Source organism: Lactuca saligna, chromosome 2, assembly GCF_052625555.1.
Source record: "Lactuca saligna cultivar CGN05327 chromosome 2, ASM5262555v1, whole genome shotgun sequence".
Classification (NCBI taxonomy): Eukaryota; Viridiplantae; Streptophyta; class Magnoliopsida; order Asterales; family Asteraceae; genus Lactuca; species Lactuca saligna.
The window spans coordinates 138572163-138581625 of record NC_136418.1 but is presented as its reverse complement, the minus strand read 5'-3'; positions in this window follow the sequence as shown (position 1 = coordinate 138581625).

Genomic DNA, 9463 nt, shown 5'->3' with positions numbered 1-9463 from the left:
TAGGGTAAATAACCAATTTACCCCTTACCTAGTTTGGACCAAGACTTAGGCCCATACCGAATAATCCAAAAGAGCCAACTACCAAAAACTATCCAACACCCAATCAATGGCCCAATTTTCCAAATTGGGCCCAAACCCATTGTAGACCGTCTCAAAATAAGTATCAGCCCAAAACCAAATGGCCCAACAAGGCCCAAGACCACTAAGCCCGGAAGATGGCGCAAACCGAATCCCATAATGTGAAATCCCTCCCCCCCCCCCCCCCCCCGGTCTGATATCCAAGTGACATGGGCTACCCCCATGGTCTTACCTGGAATACCATGGGCTACCCCTATCATCTGATATCCAAGTGCCATAGGCTACCCCCATGGTCTTTAATAAAAGTATTACAAAGACAACTAGCATTCCACATAACAAGTAATAGGCCGTCATTGGTGCCTTCGACACATGTATATGGTGAAAAGACTCACCTCACACTGCTGAATCCCGCAGATAAATCTCTGGCTGCTGGCTGACCGATCCTCGAACTAACACTATCAAAACAACACCTAATCAACATTTAGTGCCCGCACCATATCCATAAATCCATTACTAGGGTAAATAACCAATTTACCCCTTACCTAGTTTGGACCAAGACTTAGGCCCATACCTAATAATCCAAAAGCGCCAACTACCAAAAACTATCCAACACCCAATCAATGGCCCAATTTTCCAAATTGGGCCCAAACCCATTGTAGACCGTCTCAAAATAAGTATCAGCCCAAAACCAAATGGCCCAACAAGGCCCAAGACCACTAAGCCCGGAAGATGGTGCAAACTGAATCCCATAATGTGAAATCCCTCTTGACTGAGTATGCGGGGCGTACTCAGCTGTATGCTAAGCAGTACTCGCTGTTTGGCTTGTATGATACACGTGCAGACTTGTACGCCCAACGTACTCCTCCATTAAGCCAAATCCTCCATAAAGCTCTTAATACTTAGGTCCATAAGTCCAAGTTACAGATCTCAGTCCAAACAAATATCTAGATCCATAAAGTCACTTACTTGGTGACTTTGCATGCTCCAAAAGAACCCAACCTCAAGATATAATACTCTACTTTCATAAAATGGGCGCAAACTCATGCATAGATGGATCTAAACCTTAAAGTTGACAACTTTATGCATCAAGAACCTCAGAAACATCAAGAGTGACAACTCATAGCTCCTGGAGTGGTATCAAGCCACTAATTCTCATTCTTAGGGCCAAAAAGGGACCAAAACTCACATAAGATAGATATAAGACATTAATGATCAAGTTCATGGCTTTTTACCTCAAACAAACTAGAAATGAAGCACATCATCAAGATCCAATAACTCTTATTTGATCCATAGCGTTGCACCAAACTCCATATTCTTGAATATGAGCCAAAAATACCCTAAGATGCACACAAGGAGATCAAAAACACAACCATGGAGGTTAAGGGACGGTTTCTAGGGTTTGGAGGACTTGTAGGCCGGTAAAGAGGCCAAACTGAAGGACTTAGTATGCTTATATAGGGTACAACATAAAAATTTAGGGTTTTCATCCACTCCACATTTTCCCTACGTACTCCTCGTACGCCCACCGTACGAACTCTCGCATCCTCGATCAGCCTGTTGCAGTACACTAAGCATATGCTAGTATACACCTCACGTACAGACCCTCACATCAGTACGTCTTGCGTACTACCTAGCTACGCTCCACGTACTAGGGTTTCCCTTTAGTACTAATATACTCCGAACGCCATAACTTCCTCGATATAAATCCGATTTCGACGATCCATATATCCATGAGAAGGTAACAAGAAGCTCTATGCTTTAAAAAAATCATAACGGCCTTATAATATCCGAACAAACATACTATTTCCATAAAAGTCTGATTTGACAATTAACCAAAATACCCTTTGGCTTCAAAGCACCAATCATCCAAATTACATCATCCATCCCTAAATGAGTCAAAATCTAAATTATTTAAGGGTCCCAAGTCTGCTAATACTCAATCATTTATCACCAAACCAAAATGGAAACGATTCGAAATAGGGCCTTACCATCCCGAACACACCAAACAACCTGTACAACACAACCACAATCCCGAGCACACGACAACCTTCCTAAGGCTATCAGAACCAAACCTAGCAGAACTCTTCAACCTGAAGATAACCAAATCCTTTCTTTACCTGTAAATAATCCTTCGAGTATTGGCTACACCTACTCAACCTGAAATCTGAAGTCTCGAGTTGGTCTGACTCCCTTATAGACCGTCCATACTGAACCATTGCTAAATCCATTCCACTTATCTCCCTACTGACTACTTAACTTTTGGTAACTTGAGGTTCCCACTAGAAAACAAGATCCCAACCAATTATTGTTGTAGAATACTTTTACTTAACAAAAGGCTCAGATAATTCTTTGAGTAGAGGATGTTGGATTAGTGTATATTTGGTAAGTACTTGACCCAGTTGTGCATGGTCCTTTTGGGTTGCCTTCACCATAGCAACTTGACAGGATGATTTGTAAAGAGACAAGAGATATTATTGTTAATATATTATGAGAATAATATATTAAAGGAATAATAATATTATTTGATTATTATAAGTCATATATTAATTAAGAATTAATTTGGTGACTTAAAGAGATTAATTGAATAAATGGGCATAAACTGTCAAATGTGTGATAGTTGTGTTTTGGACTATGAATCCTTATGGATATAAGGGTGGACGATTTTTAGGGTTAAGGGTGAAACCCTAATAGCTTATAGTATAAATAGATCACTTGGGTGAGGGAAATCGGCATTCATGCAAGGCAAGAAAACCTAGGGCCGATTTCTCACCCTCCCCACTCTCTCTCAATATCATCCTCTTGCTAGTTGGTGTTTGTAAGCTATTAGAGGAGTGACAATTGTGACTTTAAGCTCCAAGAACAAGAAGTTTCAAGCAAGCAACTTAAGGTATTCTTCTAGATCTGTTTTATACGATATGATTCAATTGTTTACACTAGATCTAGAATTGTAAGCCTTGGATACATTGCATGTTCAATTAGAGAAACCTAGATCCAAGCATTAGGGTTTGTATGTGCATATAGGAAAGTTCTTATGGCTCAAACCCATCAATGGTATCAGAGCTTTGATTGATTTCTATTGAATTGATGCATTGGTTGACTGCTTGTTGCTTGAAAAATTCGATTTTTATGATTATGTTCATTGAACTCAGGGAGTTCCATTGTGGACTCGGCGAGTAGCTCCAGCTCGGCGAGTCCATAGTGGAACTCGGCGAGTGTGAGCGTCAGTTGGAGTTAGTTTCGGGATTTCTTGCTGTTTTTCTTGAGGATACTTGCCTTTACTGTTTTGGGTCATCAAAATCCGATTTTAATGATATATATGAGTATATTCTTGACCAAACAAAAGATAACTACCAATTAGTTGAATAAATATTTCCTTAAATGATAATAATTGATTATTTGAATTGAATTGGTGAATTATCTTGCAAGTAATATTGAATAAAATCAAATTGAGATAATCTAATTAGTTGACTTGTATTATTTTCTATTTGATCCTTGTGTTTTGAAATGTTTAAAACTTGTCCTCAAGTTTTTGAAATTTAAGTTTGTGATTAAAAGTTTAATTTGAACAATTTAAATTTCAAACCCTAGAATTTTACAAGTTTAAAATTCAACCCTATACTATTATATTATTACAAGCTTAATATATATATATATATATATATATATATATATATATATATATATATGTATAATTTAAAATGCTAGTCTTACTGTTAGTAGGCCTCGTTCACGAAGACGGTCTATAAGGTGGGTATAAGGTTGCTGCCTATAAAATGGCGCTTAATAGGTGTACACTCACACCCACGCTTGCTTGTCTAGTGGAGGATCGTTAGCTGAACGGGTAGGATAGGGCAACCCTCTCCTAATTAATAAGTATAATGAATCTTTATAAAGTAACTAAACGTGTTTCATACAATTCTCAATCTTAGTTACTTTAGGAAAGTGAATTGATATAATCCCATGAAATTACACTTTGCACCCTTGTTAAGATGTTAGTGGAGCGTGTGTGGTTAAGTGGCACATTAATTGGTTCTAAACAAAGGTGGCAAAGGGTGATTCATTGTTTGTCATAATTCGATGGAGCGTGTGTGGTTTACCAGCACATCGAATAGGTGACTGTAACAATGAAGGCACCATGTAGATTTGCATGGTTATTCACACCTGCTTTGTGATCCTTGGTATCCCAGTCACAAACTAGAGGGTCATATCGAGATTTAAACATGCCATTGAAAGGTTCAATGAATCTCAAAGAAATCTAGGAATTCTCAATACATTTAAAACTTAAGCTTATGTTTTTCATGGTGAAGAATTAGTGAATCATCATTCACTTACCTCCAAATTATTTGCATGTTGGATTACGGCACCCCTTTTCTAATGTGTAAATAATGTTGTTGGGTCCTAGCCCTAATTTTTATTTTAGGTGTTAATTAGGGACTTAACTCTAATCAAACTTTGTTTCCTTTCTATTTGTAGATGTCTAACGCAAACAACATTGCTTCTAGCTCATTCACTCTAATGAGCCTTTGTCAAAAAGTGACTTTTGATGGGTCGAAATTTAGCTAATGGATAAGATACATTCGCACGATCGCGCGTTACGAGGACAAAGAGTATGTTCTTGATGAGAAGCTCGAGAAGATCAATCCTAAAACTGCTACTCCTGAAGAAATGGCTGTCTTTGAGAACCATGAACATGATGCAATGAAAGTACATTGCATCATGATAGCGACGAGGAACTCCGAATTCCAAAAGTCCAATGAGTACATGTATCCGTATGAGATGCATCTAGACTTGATGGAGAGATACCACCAAAGCGCGAGGCAAGAACGATATGAAATCATAACGAATATGATCACTGCTAAAATGGGAAGTGGAGAGTCTTTAACCGTGCACTTGCAAAAGATGCAAAGGTATGTTGATCATCTTCGCAAGTTGAATGTCAACTTTGGGGAAGATTTGGCTATCGACATTCTTCTTTACTCCTTTCCCTCATGCTACAACCAATTTAGGATGACCTACCACATGAACAAGGAAGAGGTCACCCTAAGCAAACTCCAAGGGCTCCTAAGGACTGCTGAGAGCAACCTTAAGGACAAGTCTGTTGTACCAACTCCCAATCTACCCGCTGCTCCTGTTTTGGCTATTGGGAAAGGAAAAGACAAGAAGAGGAAGGCTTCTTCAAAGAGCCACCGCAAGGGAAAGTCCCAAGATGGATCCTCTTCTAGTAGGACCAAGGTTGATCCTGCTAAGCCCAACCCAAACCCAAAGGAGGCAGAGTGCCACCATTGCTACAAAATAGGGCATTAGAAGAGAAGCTGCCCGAAATATCTGCAAGCCACCAAGGATGGAAAGATCAAGCCATCTTTCACAGATATTTACACAATTAAATCTAATGATTCATCTCATGCTATTTCTTGGGTTCTTGATACAGGATGTGGTTATCACATATGTTCTGATTTGCAGGGACTAGGAAGAAATAGGGATGTGGAGCTTGGAAGAATAAATCTAATCATGGGAAACAGAAGATCGTCGCCTGTAACCAAGATTGGAGTATATTCTTTAGTGCTTAGTAATGGATTGAATTTAGATTTAAATAATTGTTGCTACTTGCCAGATATGGCAAGAAACATCATTTCTTTTCATGGTTTATTTAGACAAGGATGTAGATATTCATTTAATAATGAGAATGGTTCGATTTATTCTTATCTAAATGGTGTTTTATATTTTGAAGTTATGCATTGTAATGGAATTTATGAAACTGTTATGGTTATAGATAACCTAGGAAATGATGTGTTGTGTATGGATTCTTTCAATAGTATGGATAAAGAATCCTTGTGGCATTGTCGTCTTGGACATGTCAACATGAAGCACATCACCCAACTCCAAAAGGATGGAGTGTTGGAGTCATTCGACCTTAGGGAAGATGACACGTGCAAATCTTGTTTACTTGGAAAGATGACAAAGTCACCCTTCACTAGCACTTGTGAGAGGGGTGAGGGTTTATTGGATCTCATACACACCGACGTGTGTGGGCCCTTTAGATCCACTACAAAGGATGGGAACCGCTTCTATATGACTTTCACCGATGATTATAGTAGATATGGGTATATTTACTTAATCAAGCACAAGTCAGAAACATTTGAAAAGTTCAAATAGTTCAAACATGAAGTGGAGAATCAATTGGGCTGGAAAATTAAGATGCTTCGATCCGATCGAGGAGGAGAGTACCTAAGTCTTGAATTCCACGACTATCTCAAGGAATGCGAAATAGTTTCGCAATTGATGTCACCTAGGACACGCAATTGAATGGTGTGGCAGAAAGGCGTAATCAAATCCTGTTAGACATGGTTCGTTCTATGATGAGTCGTGCTTCACTACCTATCTCATTCTGGGGGTATGCCTTAGAGACTGCTTCCCATATCCTTAACCGAGTCCCTACAAAGAAGGTTGCCAAAACACCTCACGAGATGTGGACATGGAAAGCTGACTCGTTGGCACATATCAAGGTTTGGGGCTGTGAAGTTTTTCGTAAGATGAGAAACTCACGACAAGCTCGAACATTGTAGTGAGAGATGTATTTTCATCGGCTACTCGCAGATATCCTTTGGATATCTCTTCTATAGGCCGAGTGACAATGTTGTCTTCGTTGCAAGGAGGGGAGTTTTCCGAGTGCGAGAACTCATAAGCCAAAGGGACAGTGGGAGACAAATCGATCTTGAAGAAGTTCAAGTGTCAAGTGATGAAGGAAACTCTAACACTGACGCTCAACCCGAGGAGGAAACTCCGGTTGAACTAATTGACGAGTCCTTACCTCTTAGACGTTCCGAAAGAGTTAGAGTTCAACGTTAGTTTTATGGTTTTCATATTACTACCGAGGGGGACACGTATATTAATGATGGTACACTAATAAATCTAGATGAACCTAATAGCTATAAGGAAGCCATCGCAGGCCTAGAGTCTGCAAAATGGAAAGAGGCGATGGACAGCGAGATTCAGTCCATGTATGACAACCAAGTTTGGAATTTGGTTGACAATGTGGTTGGACGTAAGACGGTTGGGTGCAAATGGATCTTCAAGAAGAAGACCGACATGGATGGGAATGTGCACACGTATAAGGCACGATTGGTGGCGAAGGGCTTTACTCAAACTCCTGGAGTTGACTATGATGAGACCTTCTCACCAGTTGCTAAGATACAATCTATTAGGGTAATGCTAGCCATTGTTGCATTTCATGATTATGAGATATGGCAGATGGATGTCAAGACCGCTTTCCTTAATGGGAAGTTGGTTGAGGATGTTTACATGGCTTAGCTAGAAGGTTTTTTCGATCTAAAGCATCCCAATAGAGTGTGCAAGCTTGAGAAGTCCATTTATGGACTTAAGCAAGCATCTCGTAGATGGAATCTTTGCTTCGATGAGAAAGTCAAAGAGTTTGGATTTGTACGAAATGAAGATGAATCATGTGTATATATGTCAAGGACAATAGGAGTATAGTTAGCTTCCTCGTTTTGTATGTTGATGACATACTGCTCATAGGAAATGACATCCCGACTCTGCAGGAGGTTAAGTCCTGGCTCGGGAAGTGCTTCGCTATGAAGGATCTCGGAGAGGCTTCCTATATTTTGGGAATAAGGATAGTGAGAGAACGAAGTAAGAGACTAATAGTACTTAGTCAAAATACTTATTTGGATAAGGTACTAAAACGTTTTAGTATGGAAAACTTGAAGAAGGGAGAACTACCGATACATAGTAATGTCAAATTGAGTAAGACTCAAAGTCCGAGTACAGAAGCCGAGATAGCTGAGATGAGCTGAGTACCCTACGCTTCCGCAGTTGGCTCAATCATGTACGCTATGACTTGTACTAGCCCTGATGTGGCCTTTTCTTTGAGCATGGTCAGTAGATATCAAGGGAACCCTGGCAGAGCTCATTGGATTACGGTTAAGAATATACTTAAGTACCTTTGAAGGACCAAGTAATGGTTTTTAGTCCTCGGAGGGGGTGATGACTTAAAGGTACAAGGGTATAGTGACGCAAGCTTCCAGACCGACAGGGACAACTACCGTTCGCAGTCGGGATGGGTCTTTACCCTTAATGGAGGAGCAGTGACTTGGAAAAGTTCCGAATAAGAGACCGTAGCTAATTCAACGTGCGAATCAGAGTACATTGCAGCGAGCGAAGCGTCAAAGGAGGCGATATGGTTGAAGAAATTCATAGGTGACCTTGGAGTTGTGCCTGCCATAAAGGACCCTATGGAAATTTTCTGTGATAATGAAGGAGCGGTTGCCTTGACCAAGGAACCGAGGGATAATGGTAGATCTCGGCATATCGACAGAAAATATCACTTTATTAGACATCGAGTAGAATAAGGACACCTCATAGTAAAAAGGGTATCGTCAGAGGATAACCCAACAAATTCTCTTACGAAGGGACTGAGTAGGGTTAAGCATTTGCAGCACGCTAGGAGTATTGGGCTGAGAGACGATATTAGTTTAGATTAGATAGTTTGGAAATGTGTAATAGATAAATGTGATTGACTTTTGATGATTAAATAAATGGATTATTATTTATAAGTAAAGCTACTATCTTATGTTAATTGTTTAACTATTGTTTCACTTTGCATGTTTTGACTTCCTGAATAATTGAGCTATTAAGAATAATCGAATTATTCGAATGGTCCACAATCGTTTATATGTTGGAAGTAGGTATGAATGAAGATTGTCTTGAATTGGTGTGTATATTGTCTAAAAAGGTATTAGACATAGCAAAGGTTTGTTGCAACGTTCATGAGTGCTTATGAACAAGTTTTGAGCATTGGAATAAACCCGCACTTGCTGGAATCACGTTATGGAACATAATACAAGTGATCGCAAGACGATAATATCATATGGTCTTGAAACCAAGATATATGGTTTATTGTTTATTAATTGGTTGTGCATTGACAATGTGAAACCACATCAGTAAATTGATGTCATAAAACGTATTGTTGTGTATAATTGATTAGTAAATAGTAAATTCCTATAAGTCGAAGTTTATCTGTTACTTTTATCCTATGAGGATAAAAGCGATATCAGGGCCCCTCGATGATTTGATTTGACTTATGTGTCGGGCCCGGTTAGGACTAAATTAATGTGTTCAACTAAGTTCTATGTCAAATGAATCTGAGATCGAGAAATCAATTGTCGGACAATAAGTTCCATGAGATTGTCCGCACAATCTCTAAACAGAGGACTGTACGATCCTTTATCTAAAGGACAAGATACTGATAAGATCAGAGTTTGACAGCGTCTTTGAGAGCTACAATTGCTAATCGGATTGTGTTTGCGTATATAGTTACTAGACTTATCCAAGTGGGAGACTGTTGGATTAGTGTCTAAGGCTGTAACTA